The sequence below is a fragment of the Equus caballus genome, chromosome 23 (assembly GCF_041296265.1).
Source record: "Equus caballus isolate H_3958 breed thoroughbred chromosome 23, TB-T2T, whole genome shotgun sequence".
Lineage (NCBI taxonomy): Eukaryota > Metazoa > Chordata > Mammalia > Perissodactyla > Equidae > Equus > Equus caballus.
In genome coordinates this window covers 29941829-29962605 of record NC_091706.1, presented here as the reverse complement: position 1 = coordinate 29962605, position 20777 = coordinate 29941829, and the positions used below count along the sequence as shown (strand labels likewise).

The following is a 20777-nucleotide window of genomic DNA, read 5'->3' as shown; positions in this document are numbered from 1 at the left end:
AGCAATGTTTTAGAATAGAGTATTTAGTGTATATTAGTATAAACTCTATTATAAAGCACTGTTTAAAAGAAAACAATGAAAAAGAAGAACAATGTTGAATAACTACGCTATTTGACTTCAGGACTCACAATAAAGCTCTAGCAATCAAGTCAGTATGTATTGCAATCAGGATAGACGTAGAGATCAATGCACCAGAATAGAGAAGCAAATTAGACTTACAAATATACGGGCAATCATTTGTTTGACAAAGATGTAAAGGTAATTCAACGGGGGAAAGATAATCTTTTCAATTGCAAAAAACTGAGCCTCTATCCATATTTTGAATCACAAACAAAAATTAACTTGCAACGGACCATAGATATAAATTGAAAAGCTAAAACTATAAATTTCCAAAAGAAACTCTATGTGACCTTGGGCTAGGCAAAGATTTCTTAGATAAGACAGAAAATACACAAACCATAAAAGAAAAAAGTGATAAATTAGACCTTATCAAAATTAAAACTTGTCCTCTTCTTAAACACACTGTTTTTAAAAAATGTCAAAAACAAACTACACCTATACAGACAAAATCCAAAACACTGGCAACGTCAAATGCTGGCAAAGACGTGAAACAATACGAACTCTCATTCACTGCTGTTGGAATGCAACATTTACAGCCATTTTGGAAAACAGTTTGGTGGTTTCTTACTGAACTAAACCTATTCTTACCGTACAGTTCATCAATTGCACTCCTTGATATTTACCCAAAGGAGTTGAAAACATGTCCACACAAAAACCTGCACACAGATATTTATAGCAGCTCTATTCCTAATTGCCAAAACTTGGAAGCAAGCAAGATGTCTTTCAGTTGATGAATGGGTAAATAAACTGTGGTATATCCAGACAATGGAATATTATTCAGCATTAAATAGAAATGAGCTATCAAGCCATTAAAAGACATGGGAGAACCTTAAATGCATATTACTAAGTGAAAGTAGCCAATCCGAAAAGGCAGTATACTGTATAATTAAAACTACATGACATTCTGGAAAATATAAAACTATTGAGAGAGTGAAAAGATCACTGGTTGCTGGGGTTTGAGGGGGAGGGATAAATAGGTGGAGCAGAAAGAATTTTTAGGTCAGTGAAAATACTCTGTGTGATACTGCAGTCATGGATACATGTCATCATACATTTGTCCAAACCCATAGAACATACAACACCAAGACTGAACTGTAAACTAAACTATGGGTTTGGGTGATTATCATATGCCAATGTAGCTTCATCAGTTGTAACACATATACCCTCTAGTGAGGGATATGATAACGGGGAAAGCTATGCATGTCTGGGGTAGGGGGTATATGGGAAATCTCTGTACCTTCCTCTCAATTTTGCTGTTAAAGTAAAACTGTTCTAGAAAAAAGTAAGTCTTCAAAAAACCACAGACTTGGAGAAAATATCTGCAAAACGTATATTTGATATATTACTTGTATCCAGAATATATTTTAAAAATCACAATTGAAGAAAACAAATAACCAGATTTTTAAAAAAGCCAAAAATATTTGATAAGATATTTCACCAAAGACAAGAGCCAAGTGACGAAACAAGCACGTGAAAAGATGCTCAGTGTCATTATTCATTGAGGAAATACAAATTACAACAATGGGATTCCACTGCACATCTGCTAACACGGCTGATGAGGATGCAGAGCAACTGGAACTCTCAAAAATTGCCTAAAGGAATGTGAAATATTACAGTCACTTTGGAAAACAGTCTGGCAGTTTCTCATAAAAGTAAAACATACGCAACAAACATTTATGACTCAAACATCTTACTTGTTATTTATGAAAGATAAATGAAAATATGTCCCTACAAATGCCTGTACATGAAGGGTTATAGTGACTTTACTCATAATTCTTTGAAACCAGGCACAACCCAAATATCCATTACTTGTACATGAATAAACAAAATGAAGTACTTCTATACAAGAGAATACTGCTCATCAATTTATCAATCAAAAAAAGGAATTAATGTGCAAAAATAAAGATGAATCTTAAAGTATTATGCTAAGTGAAAGAAGTCAACACAAAACGCCACATACTGTATGATTCCATTTGTATGACATTTTAGCAAACACAAACTTATAGGGATAGAAATCAGATCAGGAGAAACCAGGATCTGAGGGTGGGGGAAGCAGATTAATTATAAAGAGTAATAAGGGACGTTTTAGGGTGGCGAAAATATTTTATATGTTGATTGTGGTTTTGGTTACATACTTAGCATGTTTGTCAAAACTCATAGAATTGTGTCTTTTAACGTATGTCAGTTATACCTCAATAAACCTGATCTTTAAAAGAGCAAGCATAGGTTTTGGTTTAGAAAGAGCTAGATTGATACCTTGGCACAGAAGATACTGACTTTGTAAGCTTAGACGAGTTTCTTAACTTCGAAAAATTGGTGTACCTCTCTTTATATTGGAAATGATAGAACTGCATACAAAGTGTTTGGCACAGAGGCTCCTTCGGAGTGTTAGCTTTTGTGAAAAGGATACGGATAATCGTTATCCCACACAGTGAGATGAGTGGGAAGTAGTAACGGGATAGAGGTCATGGGTGGAAATGTTAACTCTTCTCTAGGATGAACAGGAAAAGCCCTTACACCACACCACTTCCGAAGTCAAGTTTTTCTCACCACGTGGATTCAAATGGAAGATTCTCACAGCTTACAGAAAGTAACTTAAAAAGTTTCGTTGCCAACACAGGAAAAATATAAACTATAAATATACGTGTGTGTGTCATATACAGTTTGTTAATTGGAGTGTGAATGCAGTAGAAAGAGGGTATGAGTAATAGGTGGCTTACGCCAAATTTAGTTTAGTCGCATCCTTGTTCTGCCAATATACCTCAAGCTTAAATGGTATCATTGAAGATGTTTCAGACTTGAATTGCTCTAAAGCATTATCCCTGTGCCAACTGGGCTGAAATCTGGTGGTAATTCACTTCTGCAGCCAGATAGGCAATATCTTTTATGTTTTATTTATTTACAGCATCACTTAAGCTATGCTTAATTTGATATGCACTTATAAAGCAAAACTCACAGACAATTTGTGAAGCAAACATGCTGGGGAATAGGCCGTTTACAATATGAAATATATTTCTGTATAGGGAAAGTCGCTGGGGACCGCGTGGTTAACTAAACAGTCAGCCCCACATAAGCTTGCCCCATAGAACTACTAACACTAGAGTCTTAACCGCTTTCTGTGACTTTTTATGAGCAAGTTTGTTTCAAATTTCACTCTGTGATTTGATAAATTTCTTTCCCCACTACACCTAAGTAATGGTGAGCAGATTCTCTTCTTTTCCCAGAATCTCATCACAGAAAAGAAATTCTAGTTATTGATCATCTGTTCAAGAAACAGGTTTGGGGTACAGCCAGATCTTCTATGTCTCCCAAATCCATGTTTTGTGTTTGTTTTCCACATTTCTGTAGCATACTTCTCCTGTTTGAGAGAGGGGTAGTACATGTTTGAGGGGCAATTATAATCATTTTTAAAAATTCAAGGATTTTAATGTTTAGATACTAGTCGCGTCTACCGTATATACATATATATAGTATGTGTTTATAAATTAACATCTAATGACAATGGATTAATAGCCTGAGTGCCTGTGGTGTGCCCACTCTTGTCCATAAATCATAAACCACTTGACCTAAGGGCTAAGCAGTGGTTGCTTGGAAATTTCATGTCAAGAATAACTTCTCGATGCAAATCCATCTAAAGTAAATTCACATAGTTCTGAGATTCTGATGCAATCCAATAGAGAGACATTATTCAAGTTATAAAAATAAGCTATCAGTTAATATTTTAAGTAGTTTAAACTCTGACAGCCACATAACCACATTATAGAGGAAACAGTTACCCATAATTTCATTCTCCTAAGAAACCTGTTATTGTTTCCCAGTCTTCTTAATATCAATGTGATTTTTTGCAGAGTAATGTCTTTAAAAGATAGGATATACCTGGGGCAAGCCTGGTAGTAAAGTGGTTAAGTTCACATGCTTTGCTTCAGCGGCCCAAGGTTTGCAGGTTCTGATCCTGGGCACGGACCTACACGCTGCTCATCAAGCCATACTCTAGTGGTATAGTCCCACATACAAAATAGAGGAAGATTGGCACAGAAGTTAGCTCAGTGACAATCTTCCTCATGCAAAAAGAGGAAGATTGGCAACAGATGTTAGCTCAGATCCAATCTTCCTCATTAAAAAAAAAAAAGATAAGACATACCTGAATTTCTAAAGGAAGTGTTGGCAAACTCTGACCTAAGGGCCAAATTGAGTCGGCTGCCTGCTTTTGTACAACTCACAAGCTAAGAATGATTTTTTCCTGAAAATCAAAAGAAGAAATATAATTTCATGATGTGAAAATAATATGAAGTTCCAATTTTTGTGTCAACAAATAAAATTTTGTTGGAATACAGTTATGCTGATTTACTTATGCATTACTTATGCATTGTCTGTGGCTGCTTTTGAGCTACACAGGGCTGAAACTGGGTGAAGACAAGTGAGGCACTCACCTTAGGCACAGGATTTAAGGAGGAGTCCAGAAACTCGGTAATAAAGATAAATAATACCTTAATGCGGTATTTAAAACTCAAAGTTAATGTAAAAAGATTGATGATAAACAAAATATCAAAATTTTATGCAAGACAGCACCAGTGCAATAACAATAGAGCTGAACAGTTGCAACAAAGACTATATGGCCTCCAAAAGTTAAAATATTAACCGTCTGGGCTTTAATAAAAGGCTCTGCACTCCTTTGCTTTACAGCATTTAGGTCCTAGCATTATTTTTATATTTCCACCAAGATTTTCTTCTTTAGTGTAAGACACAGATCAATAAAACTTTGTGATAAAGATATTCCTTGCCAAAGCTCTTTGTCAATCAGAAGAGAGGAAACAAACCAAATGAAATATATTTGATTAATAATATGGCAGCCATGAACTCTCCTCATTCTTACTGTGGTTTTCCTAAAATAAAGAGGAAAAGGGGGGGGGGGGGAGGGAGAGAAGGAGGAAGAATTGTGCCGTGTGACCCACACAAAATTCTGTGTGCAAGGGTGACTCTATCTAATATGATGGCCAATACGATGCCCAGGTGGGGAACATACGCTTACAGAGACAATCATTCATCCAGATGTTACCAAACATTGATTGTTCTTTTTTAAAATTTACTTGCCATTTCATGTTTGGTGCTGGGTTATTCTGCACCAGAATTTCACTCTGAGAAAGTTTAGGATGTTAGGCACCAAGCCTTAGATATTATCTAAATTCTTAACAAGAGAGGAATAGGTTCTGCAGAGGATCAGCCTATACTTTTCAATCATTTTCAAGAGCTAGTTGCCTACTAATGGACGCTAAGACATTAAATTGAATGCTAAGTATTGGAAATGCAATGCCATATAATGAGATTAAATATCAGAGGGAATTTTTAAAACCTAATTTCTACAGATTATTTTTGAAATTCTTACTTGTTTTGCTGAACTCAATTTTTTCACGTCAGTTGTTATGAGCAATATGCTTAACACTTTTAAGAAGTGGTGAACTGATGGTTTTTCATGCGTACTCAAAGAAATCTTTGATACTAATTTGTCAGAAGTCTTTTATTACTGTTGAGAATGTTGAAAAAATGCTTCATGGGAACACACTCAGAATTTCCTGCACTTTACTCTTCATTCTGCTTTTCAAAGATTTTGTCCGGCCACAAAGATACATGTGTTTATTAGCCATGAAAAGTTACGTTTTACTTGCTTTCATAAATGTTGTGCTAAGAACAACTGAGGTTTTTAGTTTTATTGATAAATATATAAAGTTTAAAAGTTAACCCCCCCAAATATTCATTTATTAAATATTTGAAGAGACGTCCAATTTATTATGTTGTGTAACATCATTTTGGAAGCATTAATATAAGTTTTTTAAATATATGGGAATCTTGCATATTTTTTACGATATTTTACCTTTTTAACAAAGATGTTTGATAACACATGTTTGTAGCAAATTAAGAAAAGGAAATTTTTTGAGGACTATTGTATAGACATTATGTTATTAGATGATAATGATTCTTTATCTTTGCAAATTGTGGTTTACACTGGTGGCTTGAAATTTATTTGTACTTTTTAAAATTTGTTTGACTATCAGATGTTCAAAGTGGTGAGATTTATAAATACTCTCAATTACATTCTGATCCATCAACTCAATTGGTTAAATCATCTAGCATCTTATAGAACTTCTACCTTTGAGGTCTGTCACCATGAATTCAGCCTTTATGAAAAGAAAATACTTAATGAATTCCAGAATTGTAAAATTATAAAAATTTGGATAATATGTCAAGTTTAACATTGTAAAATTACTCAAATGTATAATATATGCCATAAGAAAAGTATAGCATCTTTGCTAGTTAGACTGATTACTACGCGCTCAGTGGCTGGTTCACCATTTCTCTGTGTGTTTGCAGTGAATCACGGATAGTACTGATTTAATTAATATTTGTTGAATAAATGAACTCAGTAAACCGAACAAAAACTGAGAAAATCGTGTTAACACAGGCTCTCATTATGGACCTTATCAAAGTCTCATTAAGCATTTTAAAACTGTCTTCATTAAAACTAGAGTCTGTGTTAGAAATGTGCATATAGATATATGAATAGACGTAGATATAGAAAGTATATGATAACTCTGTAAGTAAAATTAGGTCCATGCCTAAAAGAATCAGGAGTTTTAAAAAGAGAGTTTATATCTAAGGGGGAATATAACAATCTCTGTGTTTTCTATTTCAATCTGGATCCAGAATAAAAATTAAGGTGAAATTTCTTAAGAAGGAAACAAAGAATCATTGCATTGAGGGCCATCACTCCGCTTGGTTGGTGGTGAGGTGTAGGGCTAGTTCTGCATTATATTAAAGACTTGAAGGGCTTTCCTATGTAATGTCTACTCCATGTAAGTTATTGTCTAAAAGTGGTCCCATTAGTAATTCCTGAAACCAAAAGATTGACCAATGAATACCGTTTATTACCTGAGTACTACAGGAAGAATAACATACAGGCTCTTGGGAACTTTAAATAGATTTAATTCTACTATACTATTCGGAATATTTTCTCTTAGGTCAGAGACATGACAAACACCTGGAAATACGAAGAAGAGTTCATTTTAAAGAATCCAAAAAATTTGTTCTAATGAAGCACTCGAAGTGTTAAAACAAAAAAACTAAACCTAAACCTTCATCTGGGCGTCAGAAGCTGTGGATTTTGTCTCAGCTGTGCTAACAATGGGCTGTGTGACCCTGGACAAGTCACCCAATCTTGCTGGCCCTTAATTTTTTCATCTCTTAAATGAAAGAGGTTTCAGAGGTATTTGACGATCCTAAACCCTAAGTCTAAATCCTAGTGGTTTCTACAGAAAGTAATCAAGTCAAGGGAGTAGGGAGGAGGCATCTGAGCTGTGTTTTCAATGAAAGAGGTCGACTATCAAAAGTTGGGATGCAAGAAAGGCTGAGGGTCCACACACCACACACTGCTTCCTGCTCCGAGGAAATCTACCTTCTCTCACACAATTTGCCAGCTCAATTCTTTTGGTTTTTCTGATTCTTATCCACAGGCCACTGCAATCACTTGCTAGTTTGTGTGTATTTACTCAGAGTAATCATTTTATATCCAGCAACTTACAGTGTGGTCCTAGGAAGTGGCGGCATTTCAGCTGCGTGAAGGAAGAGGATCAGTCTGAGCATTCTTGAGGAAGATTGCAGAACTGCTTTTAGCTCACGTCGTGTGTTTCTAGTCTGAGATTTCTTTTAATGGGAAAAAAGTGATTTTTTAAAAGGAGAAACTTGGATGTTTCCTAAAGCAACATTCAAAGCAATTAAATGGAACTTTTTAAGCAACACGATCTTTTTCACTCTCTCAATCTCCTCTTTAGCCTTAAGTAAAAACCAAAAGAGACCTTTGAAAAATGATGATTTTTTTATATTTAATATGTGATCTTTTCATGTTTCTGCTGTTGTATGCTTTTGAGCTGTCTAACAACTATAGCTATGTAGCCAGAAGAAGGGCAGACTTGTCTTATATCCTGTGAAGAGGTGACTACCTGAAGTGTGAGAAAGAAAGCCAACATAAGAATTCTATGAAAGGTTTTACTACAGAGAATATGGGGCCAAGACCTTCATCTAACCCTGGACACACATTATTCTTAATAATGCATACCAGTATCTTTTTTTTTTTTTTTTTTGGCCGACTTTAAGTAGGGAGCTTACGAAAATTGACAATATTTTACAGAAACAGAGTTTTTTTTTTAAAAAAAACCCATAGTTCTGTTTCCTGTATCTTTCACAGTTCTTTAATTTGAGACATATCACTTTTATCTCGTCTTGCTTTAACACCAGATTTGGTTTAATTAAATTTATGTCAAATGAACACATGAAACGAAAAGAAAATCAGAAAGCCTGCAGTTGCCCATTAGTGAGTCAGTGACTGCACTGAAAGGCTTTTGAAGCCTGGCTTACTGCCAGGACAAGCTTGCAATGATGCTCGGAGACACCCATGATGCTTTGAAGGGAAGGACTTAGCTGACCTGAGCCTGCTCAATGGAATCAGTCAAAATCCTCATGGGCTGGATGTAAAATCTATAATAAGTTTTCTATCTTCAACCATTTACCTGTCAAAGGAAAAGAGTAGGGGGTGTGAAACCACAATCCATAAAGAAAATTAATTGTGCCAGCTCCATTTATTATTATTATTATTATTATTGATTATGTGGATGATTTTGTTTGCCTGTTTTGAAAGCAATATGCCAAACCTTTTGAAAGACAGTGCCAAACTGTCAATCTCTGGAGGTACTCCATCAAAACAATCATTTTTAACGTGAGGCTCTCCTAATTGAAATATCTGTCAACTAGTCAAATAATATATGCTGTTAGAGAAAATAAAAGGCATAAATTTTAAGAGCTAATATTTAGAGCTTTGCAAAAGTATCACTCTTAAAACACCTAAGTTTAAAAATAAATGAAGCCTCAAATGTTTTGAGGCTCCTGCTAAAATGCAAAGTAAAATACTGTTTCATATTGTTTCTGATACCAAATGGTCTTTGTGTTTTTATACTTAAACACATTTAGTGCATCTAGCGTCAGCTCCTCCATATAAAATATATTGAATGACTCTACCAATCAAAGTAATGTTTTTTTAATCTGTTTTTGTATTCAGACCTTTTCTTAAGGGATATACATTACTATGTTTATTCCTTTTGCTTATTGGATTCTGATGCAGAGGTTCATTTGTATTTTATATTTTCATATTTTAGACATTAAAGTCTTTACATAAACTTTCAACAATAAATAAAAAAATCATTAAGTAGCAGCAGAGTACACTGAATGTTAGTAAAACAGGACATGTAACAGCAAGCTTGCTGAACATCTAGAAATATCAAGGTGACTAAGGTTGGCGAGAGGGCTCTTAGTGTCCTTTTCTTGGTCCTGTTTGAAAATAATTGAAACAAAGAAAGGTCTAAATGTTCCTGAAGTCAAATCAATATTATCTGAGGTGCTTCGACAATCCAGCAATACCAAGAATCAGCAATGTACTTGTTCAATTTCTAATTTACTCAGTTTTACTGATCTCTCACAGTTGTACTATCTCATGTTTTCTACTTATATATGCCTTGCCTTTTTTTTCTATTTCATTTATAACTGAAGATAAAAGTAAAGCAAATAAGAAGTAAAGAATTTCAAGAGTTACATTTGTTCCATCTGAACGAAGTTCCAGTCAGAGATCCAATGTGTCTTGGTACGTTCTGGTGTGTGTCTGTGCTGGAACGCCACACTAAGACTTGCCTTCGGTAGAATATTGTTTTGAGAAGAGAAAGGATTTCTGCCTAGAGCTGATTTTGAGGCATCATTTCTTGGCCAATAGCAAAGTCCTTAATTTTGTGGAATTTGTGAAGTATGTTCAGCTGGATTCTGCCACTTGCCTCTAGTTGGATATTAGTACTCTTTTCATTTTCACGAGATCAAATAAGATATGAAAATACTGAGTGTTTTCAAATTCCATAGGATATAGTACAATCCTAGTAATATAAGAAAAAAGATGGGTTTAATTTGCATTCACACTGCCTTTAATAAGGTTAAAAATGTAAGTTTATATTCAAATAATTCACTTCTTAAAAATCATGCCTTTCTTTGTTCTCAATATACATTTAACATTTAAAATATAACACCAGCACATGTATCCCCAAATAACTTCAATTAAAATTAAAAAGGAAGAATTTCATGTTTATGAAACAATCTTCAACTATTCAATATTAATTCAAAATTCTTACTACTATATATTTTTTTCATGAAAAACTTTTCAGTTTCCTCAATTATTTTGCTTAATAAAGGATAAATTAAATGTTCTGTTACGTATTGCACATGATCATGGTCATTGAGAAGAATCTGGAAATGCTCTATCCAAAAGCTAAATATTTAATAATAAAAATTTTAGGAAGTTGAATATATTTCTGAGCATGGTAAGTCATAGTCTTGTTTGATTGTTTTTGATTGTGTTAAAATATTATTAGACATCTGCTTTGTAATATTCATGGAGATTTTTTTAAAGGGTTAGAGGAGAAAAATAAGCAAGCACTCAAAACCATCCTAGAGACTGCTCAGAAATATTTATTCCCTCTTGCAAAATATTTGTACAATAAGCTCTTTTAAACCAGAATACACAATGACCACAATATTCAGGCAAATTTTTACTTTTTTTTTTTCTTTTTTGAATTATTCTAGTAATTGTGTAGTACAGGTTTCCCCCCTGGCACTACCAACCTAGCCTATTTATTCCACATTTTAAAACCAAATTGCCAGAAGTGTCTAATAAGCTGTACTTCAGAAAAAAAAAAAAAAGCCGCTTCAGGGCCAAGCTTTTGCTAACACACTGAGCATTAAGAGATGAATCAGGGGCGTAACAGAATGCTGAGAGCACCTTTTGCACTGGAATCAAAGGCACGTCTCGAGGAGTCAACATTTTGCCTGAAGTTGCTCTCTCTGGCTCTCCCGTTCCCTGTAATGAAGTAGCTGAAAGGACATTTGGGACAATCCTGGGCCAAGCAGAGCTGTCTTAGATCCACCTAAAGAATCATAGCCAAAAGAAAAAACGATTCGGAGAAATATCTCAATCCAATTCTCTAGGTCCACAAAAAAGAAAATGTATGGTAAGGCATGGCCCACCTTACTGGGTAGAATTTGAGATTCAGTCAGTTGTTCCTGAATAGTCTACGATTAATTGCCACCTGTTTGAACTCTGCCTTTATTTTAATTTAGTTGATGCTAGTGTGGGAGCGTGTGTTTCATTAGGATGCAAATTCCCAAGTCTTGTGCTTTCTGATTTCCTCAATTACTCAAAGTGGACGTTTCAGGATGAAATAACGAGTGAGCAAAGGAGGAACAAACCTTTTAAAAAGGATCCAAGAAGACAGTTTACACACATGCTACGATCAACAGTCAGACTACTGGACAGGAAGGTATTCTGTCAGATAATTGTCCAGCTCAAAGTAAAGATTAATACAGAAGTCCTGATATTCTGATTTTGTCACTGCCTACCAAAGTATCTTCCTATCATTTCCAAAGGAAAGAAAATTACTTACAAGTGTCATTTATATTCATACAATAAAGCAAATAGATCAATACATGGATATGAAGCATTTAGAGTATTGGGAAAGCCAAACTTTATGACATCAATTTTTTGTTGCAGAAACAATTGCATCCCTAGTTTTAGACAAATGCTAAATTGCAAAGATAGCCCCGCAATTCCAGGCAGCTTTTCAATAAAGCATTCCTTTTATGAATTAAAAACATGTGGCCTGTTTTAATATTTTCCTCAAAATAAATAAATGAATAAATATATATTTTCTTTCTTAGATAAAAAATAAGTATTCTTTTCTTGGGTGTCATGGGAAACTTGAGAAAATGTATTTTAAATATAATATTAGAAACACGATTCTCTCTCATGTAAAATACAAAATACAAGGTGTATTATTTATGCAGTTCAAACTTTAAACTCAAAATAAAGCATTTTTACTCAACTTGAAGACAGTATATTTTTTAATAACTGCAACTGTCCACAGGAGAACGCATGTCACTTTTGTATTTTAGAATAATAGCTTGTTTTATCTGTTGTCAACATTTGTACATAAAATGCTTGTAGTCATATTTTAGAAATCACACAGCTCTGTCTCTGAGTTCTGTTCTTACAAATCCCCCGGTTCCAACAATATCATCACAGAATGTTAAAATGTTCACAGTAAAGGGACGTGCAAGTTTGAAGGTTCCAGTCAAAGTGATTATACAAAGTGATAACACTAGGGTTGTTATCACAACCTAAAAGCTGACAAGTCAAAAGGGGAGACAATGTGCATTTTCACGGGCAAATCATAAAGATTCAGTGGAGCAGGACAGCTGCGTTCCCGCGATCAGAGCCATTACGGGAAGAAAGGATTTTGATTAAGTCCGTTAACTTTGCACAGAAGCAGATTTGAAAGAAACAATAAGGGCGAATGTGCTCAATGCACATCTAAAATATTAATTAACACACCTCCGGAAAGATGAGTGCCTGCATTTCAGTTACAAAGGCAGGGGGAATTCACGAAGTTAGTTCAACCTTCACCCTTGCATAGTGATGGGGTGCAAAAAGAAAGGCAGCAATGAAGTCACTTACAGTTCGCAATTCAGCTGTCATGTGGAAGTCGGCAGTAGGTATGAGCAAAATATACTGTGAAGAATATGTGGCTCAATATTATACCGCAAAAGCAAACTTTGCAACTGCTTATGCATAATTAACTCTCTGGGACTAGCCCGCTCTGGGGCACCACTTTATAGAGTAATAAAAAATTAAACTAAAAAATACAGACTCCTACGTAACTGTGGTCACAGTAAAACTCTGTCTTCCTTTGCAGGCTTATTATTTCCTGAAGCTGTGGCTGACAGCTTCTATGAACACACATTTTTGCATACATTTTGTTTATGTGCAAGCCTTGGCATTTCAGCCATCTCCTGCTGAGGCCCCTTCCTACCATATGCTTCTGTTTTTCTTCATTAGGTGATGTGATCCCTTCTGACTGTTGCATGCACGTGAAAGGACAGTGGGCTTTGGGGGGAGAAGAAATCCTGCTTTAAGAGAGTACACGTCAGTTGGCCTTCAGCTGTTTGGAGCTGATTGCATCTGACAAGTGTTGTGGCTACTCGTCGTAATGGATGTCTCTGCCTTAGCAGAGAAGAGGTGAAGAGGATGTAATTCCCAGTGAAAGAAAGCAACATGAACTATTATTTAATTACTGCCTGATATAAAACTCCCTAGGAGTCCCTGGGGATTTATAATTCTAGCTTCCTCCTTTCTTTATTAATGAACAATCTAGTCTTTCAGTGCAATGCAGTTAAGCCACCCCTGTTATTGATAGGGACTTTCCCAAACGAACAAAGCAAATAATCCATTTCAATACTCGAAGCATGTCCGCTTCTGAAGTGCTCTATTTTCTTAAATATAGAAACGGTTCTTTCACCCTGTAAAAAAAAAAAAAAAAAAAAGCGTGTGCTAGTGGTACCCAGGTTTCTTTCATTCACGGGTTAAGATTTGGTGTGCACATTTTTGATTACTCTGCAAACTGACCTTTTCAACCCTCTGGATTCTAAGAATCAATTAAAATCCTCTTCTCTCCCCTCCCACCTTCAATTCTCACACCAATAGGATACCGAGTTAAGGAGACATAGCTTTTGTTTTGTCTTTTAACCACGTGAAATTTCTGGATGAGCTGAAGCTGATATCTGACAGCAATCCATCTTCCACACAAAACTTGTTGTCCTGCCAGGGACCGGCAACTTCAAAATCTCAGAGGAGGTAGTCATGCAAATCTGTTATTGATTGCCAAATTATAGGATATTTTGCAATCAAATTTTTCTATTCATTTCTTTTACTGGGAAACAGTACAGGCGGAAAATTGGTCATGCGATGTTTTGGACTGAATTCTATTTACATAGTATATTAAAATTGCACAGTCATTGAAAAGGTATTGAACTAATTTAAGTGGTAGGAGGCTTCAGTTCACATATTAAATATGTAATTATAAGATTATATAAGTTTTTCCCTTTGATATATAGTTTGTAAGAATTATATTGGCGAATTTTTTTATTTTCTGTTTTTTGCTACTGTTCATATGGGCCTTATCCAATTTTACCGAAGTAACATTCTTGCAGTATTTATGACATATGGTAGCTTATATCATTGATGGGAATTCTTTACCCAATATTTCACAAAAGGCCACAAACTAATTATGAGAAAACACACTGTGCCAAAATCTCATATGGAGAAGAAAACACTCTGTATTATATTACTGTGTTTAGTTCAATCACATTTAGCTTATATTAGTTTTTAAGTATTCTTTCATTTTGCTATATCCAAATGTAGCCTGGCAAACTTTGAAAACTGTGGTTTCTTTTTGAAGGTAGCCAATTTGCTGATTTGGGTATTATCAGAAAATAGTTCATGCGATGATACCAGACTCTTTAACATTTTTATGCCCTACATTTTTGTCTTCCTGAGAAATAATCACATTTGCCTAATTTATCTATATATAGAACAGAAACACTTTACAAATGACAAGGATACAATTTTATGTTAAAAGCTTGCATTCACAGTTTTTCCAAAGCAAAATCCCTGCCCTTTCATACAGATTCTAATGTTGGTATTTACAGTCATGTAAAGAAATATATTTTTATCCAATGACTGCCATTAATGTAGACCTCTGACTGGTATAGAGAGAGTGTTAATTTTTCATTCATGGGTGTGGATGCTACTTCCTGTTTGCTTTGGAATACTTTATTACTTTGGAGCAGACTGCGAGTGCATAATTTCATAAATGATCCATTTCTTTTCAATTCACTTGTGTCGACGTAGATCAAATATTAATGACATTGGAGGAGGAAAGGCTATTTATGTGGCTGTTTCCAAAATGAAATAGTAGCTATGTCAAATTGAACAATTTGAGCTGTTAATGCCAATTAAATATTTTGACTCCTGATATAAAATTTGATAGTTTGAAGCCAAATGTTAAAAATAGGGAACAGAATTCACCAAATATTATGAAAGCAAAATTCTATTTTCAGCTGCACTGTACAGTAAAAGAATTTCTCTCTTTGTTTTAGTTAATATTACTATGTGTACATGTACTCAAACAGCCACACACAAATGTTTTCTTTTCTTGTGTGGCTTCTCAAGAAAAGACGAAAAAATTAAAAATTTAATTCTAATATTTTTAATGTAAAATCAATTAAGCTTCATATAGTTTCAAATGATACTATACGTTAGTACCTCTTCCTCTTTTCTTTACAACTATTTATAGAGGGAAAAGCAAAAACACAATTATAAGAAAAGTAACTGTTTCCATGTCTCATTTGACAAAAATCTTCATTCATAATGAGGAGCAGGGAGATTTCGTGCTGTAGTGCAGCATAGAGCAAAACTACTGATGAAATTTAAGGTGTAAACTCCATCAATAACTGAGCTGTAACAAAACATTTTTAAAAGGTGGGTCTTTTTGCCAAGATAAGTATCTTAATGTTAATTGATCTGGTTCGGGCACACGAGAGAGAATATTTAAAGATAGTGCATTTGCTATAAAATTGATCATCTACTTTAAGGATTCTTTTTGCACCAATAATGGGATTTTACATTTTAAAAGAGACATGAACAGTGAAATTTCTCTGTGAGGTTGAATATAAAACTAGCTAAATCTTACACCTTTGCTAATGCAGAAGAAAGTTCACCATGCTTAGCTTTGGAAGCAAGAAGTTTCCCTCAGATGATTGGAAAAGTTAATATCCCTTTATCCTCTACTTTTTTTTGAGGAAAGAAACGCACACGCACACACACACACCAAAAATAAGACTACTGCAACCTCATTGGCCCTGAGGGCAAACCCCGTAGTATTAATAACCAAGACAATTCTAATAAGGAAATCATTACTGAAGAGCATCCAAACCTCTTATAAGGTAAAATATTAAAAATTAGTTTTTTCTCTCATCCTCATAAACAACGATACAATAACCAACACACAAAATTTTAGGAAGCAGCTCCTTTGAACCAGATTTTGAGTCTAGGGAGAAAATTTCATCCACAGAACTCAGAGCACATTTTGTAGTCATCTTTACTCAACTCAGTAAAATAGTTGACATTATTTTAATTTCTTCAAAGCAGTTCAAACTTCTCCATGACCACCATATAAATGGTGCAAAGAGTCACCTGAATTCAAACATTTAACACACATCTGATTATCAAAGAATCTTCCTGAAACTCACAAAAATATCTATCCTCTGTGCAAAGAGATTTGTAGACAAAGAGAATTTTGTACCCCATGAATAGTAAATGAACGTTTAAAAAGGAAAAATATTTTTTCTACAGATAATGTCAAATGGATTTTGAGTAGCAGCTAAATTAAAATCTTAAATCTCCAAATTTCTATGTCAATTTGATCTAATAACCAGAAAGAATACTGCTGCCCAGAAATTCTTCCGGCAGCAGTTTCCCCCAGTTATACAACGTGCGTTGAATGTCCGTGGGTGGAAGGGTAGCGGACAGACCCCATCCCCACGTATAGGGACTCTGCGAATCAACAATTGAAGTTCTTTCTCCCCATTTTCAGAGAGCGGCACTCATTGTGCGCGGCTTTATCAACCGTCTGCGCTGAAGACTCAATCCTAAATCCAAAGGAAAACCGTTGAGGTTTACAAACTACTTTTCTTAATCATCAAAAGTACAGGGGGTGGTATTCTTGCTTCATTTGTGGGTCCACTCCAGCTCCAAACAGATCTGAAACCATTACAACGCATGGCAGTTGGTCGATAGTGTGGAAAAACCTCATTTACTGACTGGCCAGACAGTTTTAAAACCTTCAGATTTTTCTAAGTCTAGGTTATTAACCGTCTGACTGTAATCACATCTTCACCATAGGGAGCTTCAAAAGCTTTTCATTTGCATTGAATCAGTTGCCTTCCTCCCTGTCTTTTTTTCCCCCTGGAAATAAGCTTAAATAATTCAACAAACTACACACATGGCTAGTGATTATTGAACCATTCTGAAACACTCGAGGCAAATGGACCATTATGTGGTGGGAATTAAAACTTCCCTCCCAGTCACTGGGAGGGTATGTATTCATATATAGCGAATATATGTGGCTGCAGCATTCTTCCATAAACCCCATTCTGCTCAAATCACGTGAAAAACACCTACACGCGTGGTATAACTTTCCTTCACCAGTGCTGGTTTCCGAGGTTATTAGGTCAGATAAAAAGCTTTTGACTGTGCACATACATTCAACATTGCTTTTCCCAAGAGTAGCGAGTAAGTTACTGTAAAAGAAAATACAGCACTTTTAATAGTCACACTACAGATGGATAAGAAGGAAGGAATGAATTACATGATTTTAGTCACTGCGAGTTTTCACCATACTTAGATCACAATGGGATTAAGTACATTTGGCTACTTGACTTGATTTAGCCTTAATTATAAACGTTTATGTTTTGTGAGGTCTTTTTATAAAAGTATCCATGGATATTTTACATTTTACAGCCACCCACACTTTCGAATTATCCCAAATCTGGAAGAATATTTTGTAATTTATCTTGCCATGTGTTTCTGTAGATGTTTGATGATTGAAGATAAAATCCCTAGGTATTGTCAGCCTAAGGCAGAAGCTAGGATTTTATGTTTTTAACAAAGAAAAAAATTAATTTCAAAAGACCTGAATAATTTTTTACTGATACAGTGCTTATTTCTCTAAGCAGATAGCAATAAAAAAAACAAAGAATAGAAAGCAGAAAAATCACATATTTTCATAATAACCATAAATTTCCAATGCAAAATATCACAATATGAGTAATCGTTACTGAATGAAGAGTGGAAAATTTATTGGGAATAAAGTTATCTTTTTTCTTTAAACATTAACTTTAAAGTCTTAAAGACTGAGCCATACTTCATTGCACAGGACTAATTCAATTTTTTTCTTTTTATTAAAGCCCCAGCCATCAGATGCTGTCTGTATCCTGACACTCACCAATGTTAGGGGTGTGCCTACACTAACAATTTCCTAGAAATATGTTTTGTGATTATATATCTATATATACAGATAGCTATACATACACATATAATAACTTCCATTTTTGTGATTTCAGTATTTATATAGCTTTGCACCTACTTTTCAATATTGTACAGACTTTGTCAAACTTATGATATATTTGTCTAAATTATGATTTATATAAAAATATATGGGCACAACAAAAAGACTCATGTGTGTAACAAGTGATCAATGACACCACTGTTGTTCTAATTCTGGTATCTTTGATCCTCTGGAACTTTTCCCGAAATCTCTACCCCAGAATGGAGCCTGATTCATAACTGGCTCTTAATAAATATTTACTATTGAATGAATCTATCTACTTTATTCCCTTCTAGGCTACTGTAACATCAAAGCAATTCACAGCAATCCAGAATTTTATTTTATTATGTGTTTTACTGATTATATTTATTTGAATATAGGTTTTTTTGATTATGTATTTTATTCTATGTATGTCTTTGCTACTTTCCCTCTCTGTTTGCTAATTCTTCCTGACAATAACTTCAACAGCTTAAGCATCCTAACTACTCTGGCATTGCCATATCTATCCAAGACAGAGACTCATGCACTTCTCTGAGAGGTAGTGGTGGTGATAAGTGGGTTATAGACTACCTTGAATATCTGATTTTATTTATGTATACTCTTTCCAAAAGACATACATGGCCAAAACATTTAGGTAGAATTTTCAGAGTTCATAAACCCACTGAAATTTATCTATAGTTCATGGAACCCAAATTAAGAGTACTTAATCTAAAAGGAGTTGTGCACCTTGGAGGACTGGTTTAAGACAAGTAGTGTGACGCTATCAACTCTGATGGACAAGATCAGAAGTGGGCAAACTTTGACCCTTGGACCAAATCTGGCTGCCACATGTTTTTATAAATAAAGTTTTATTAGAACACAACCCTGCTCATTCTTTGACCTATTACCGCTGGCTGTTTTCATGCTACAACAGCATTGTTGTGTAGTTGCAACAGAGAACATATGGCTAAAATCTACAATAATTATTATGTGGCCTCTTACAGAAAACAGTTTGCCAAAAGCTGGATTAAATATGTGTTCTAAATATAGTGAATTTTTCATATTGTTCAAGAAGCTACAGCTCTACATTTAATATGAATTAATGATAGAGACAGCTGTCTGTAAGACTCAATTTGATTTTATACAAGTAATAAAATAAGGATACTAGTATGATTGTACCAGTCTACCAGGGACATCTAGAGAATGGCATTCAGTTCTGGGTACCATATTTTAGTAGAGTTAAACAAATTGACATTTTCTTTTGTTTTGTTTTGATTTGTTTTGTTTTTTCCTGGGAGTGAGACCAAGATGATGAGAATACATAAAACAATGAATTTAGATGAAACAGTTACAAAAACAAGGATGTTTAGCCTGGAAAAGAAGAGATGGCAGGGAAGTGGAGGAAGGGTGGATGGAAATAATAGCTGTTATCAAATATTTTAGTGATCTTTGTGGAAGACAGAGTTTAATTTGTTACGTTACCCCAGAGGCAGAGTGATATGCTGGTAAGCTGGTTCTTTGAAGGAAACAGCCTGGTTTGTAGTGTTTGCTGACTTTTGTGACACAAATATTCCTACCATGGCTGATTTCAAGCTACCAGTATGAAGTCACTGAACACTGAGCTGAGAAGTGATGCACATAAATGGCTTTTCCAAGCACATCTAGACCAGCTCCAGCATGGCACTGCAGAGGGCACAGTGCGCATATGGCTTGAAGCTAGAGAAAGCAAACACAACTCCCCATAAGAAACTTAGGATTTGAACTGGTTTTCCTCAGGAGATTGTCAATTACTTTTGTAAAAAAGCATTTAACAGAGGCTGTGCATGTATTTGAGTGAGTATGCTTTGTAACTAAAACCATATCAGTAGAACAGGTTTATTTTTTATCTCATGCAACAGTTTATGATTCTGTGATGTTTGAAGATACGTCAAATGTGTTAATAAGCACTTCTGCCATTTTCTTTCTGAGATAAAGTTTCAGATATTATAATCTCAAGGGAAGAAGATGTATATTTGTTGATTTCAAACATTATAAAAGTTGACAAAAAACTAATTTGATAATGGATTTCTAAGCATAGATACATTCAAACTTGCCAAAAAGCAAGAGTTTTACATATATCCTTGCATGAGCTTCTCATTTTATCTCAGGCTGACTCTCCTTCAAGGTATGGTAATTGGAACCAGACCAGTGGCATAGTGGTTAAGTTTGCGTTCTCTGCTTCAGTGGGCCAGGGTCCCTGGTTTGGGATCCTGGGTGCAGACCTACACACTGCCCATCAAGCCATGCTGTGGCAGCATCCTTCATACAAAATAGAGGAAGATTGGCACAGATGTTAGCTCGGCAACAATCTTCCTCAAGCAAAAGGAGGAAGGCTGGCAACAGATGTTGGCGCAAGGCCAATCTTCCTCACCCCCCCCCAAAAAAAAAACGATATTAAAATTTTGTTCATTTTCTTTTGTTACAAAAATCTTTTTGCTGTAGAAGGTGTTCTTTGTGAAAACAAAGGAGATAATTGGAGGTGACATCTTATCTTGCTTGCCTGTGGCTTCCAAAGGGAAAACATCTCAGAAAAACTCCCCACACATCCCTGAAACGTTG

The 20777-nt window shown here is 35.0% G+C and overlaps 1 long non-coding RNA gene across 1 annotated transcript; it reads right to left on the bottom strand.

Annotated features, from left to right (window-relative positions):
* Window positions 1–4260: 4260 nt before the first annotated feature.
* Window positions 4261–12861, bottom strand: LOC138920358 (uncharacterized). Its single transcript, XR_011431411.1, has 3 exons — window positions 12713–12861; window positions 7694–7815; window positions 4261–4360 (listed from the first exon to the last, which is right to left on the bottom strand). It is a non-coding gene; the product is annotated as an uncharacterized lncRNA (long non-coding RNA).
* Between the last annotated feature and the right edge of the window lie 7916 nt (window positions 12862–20777).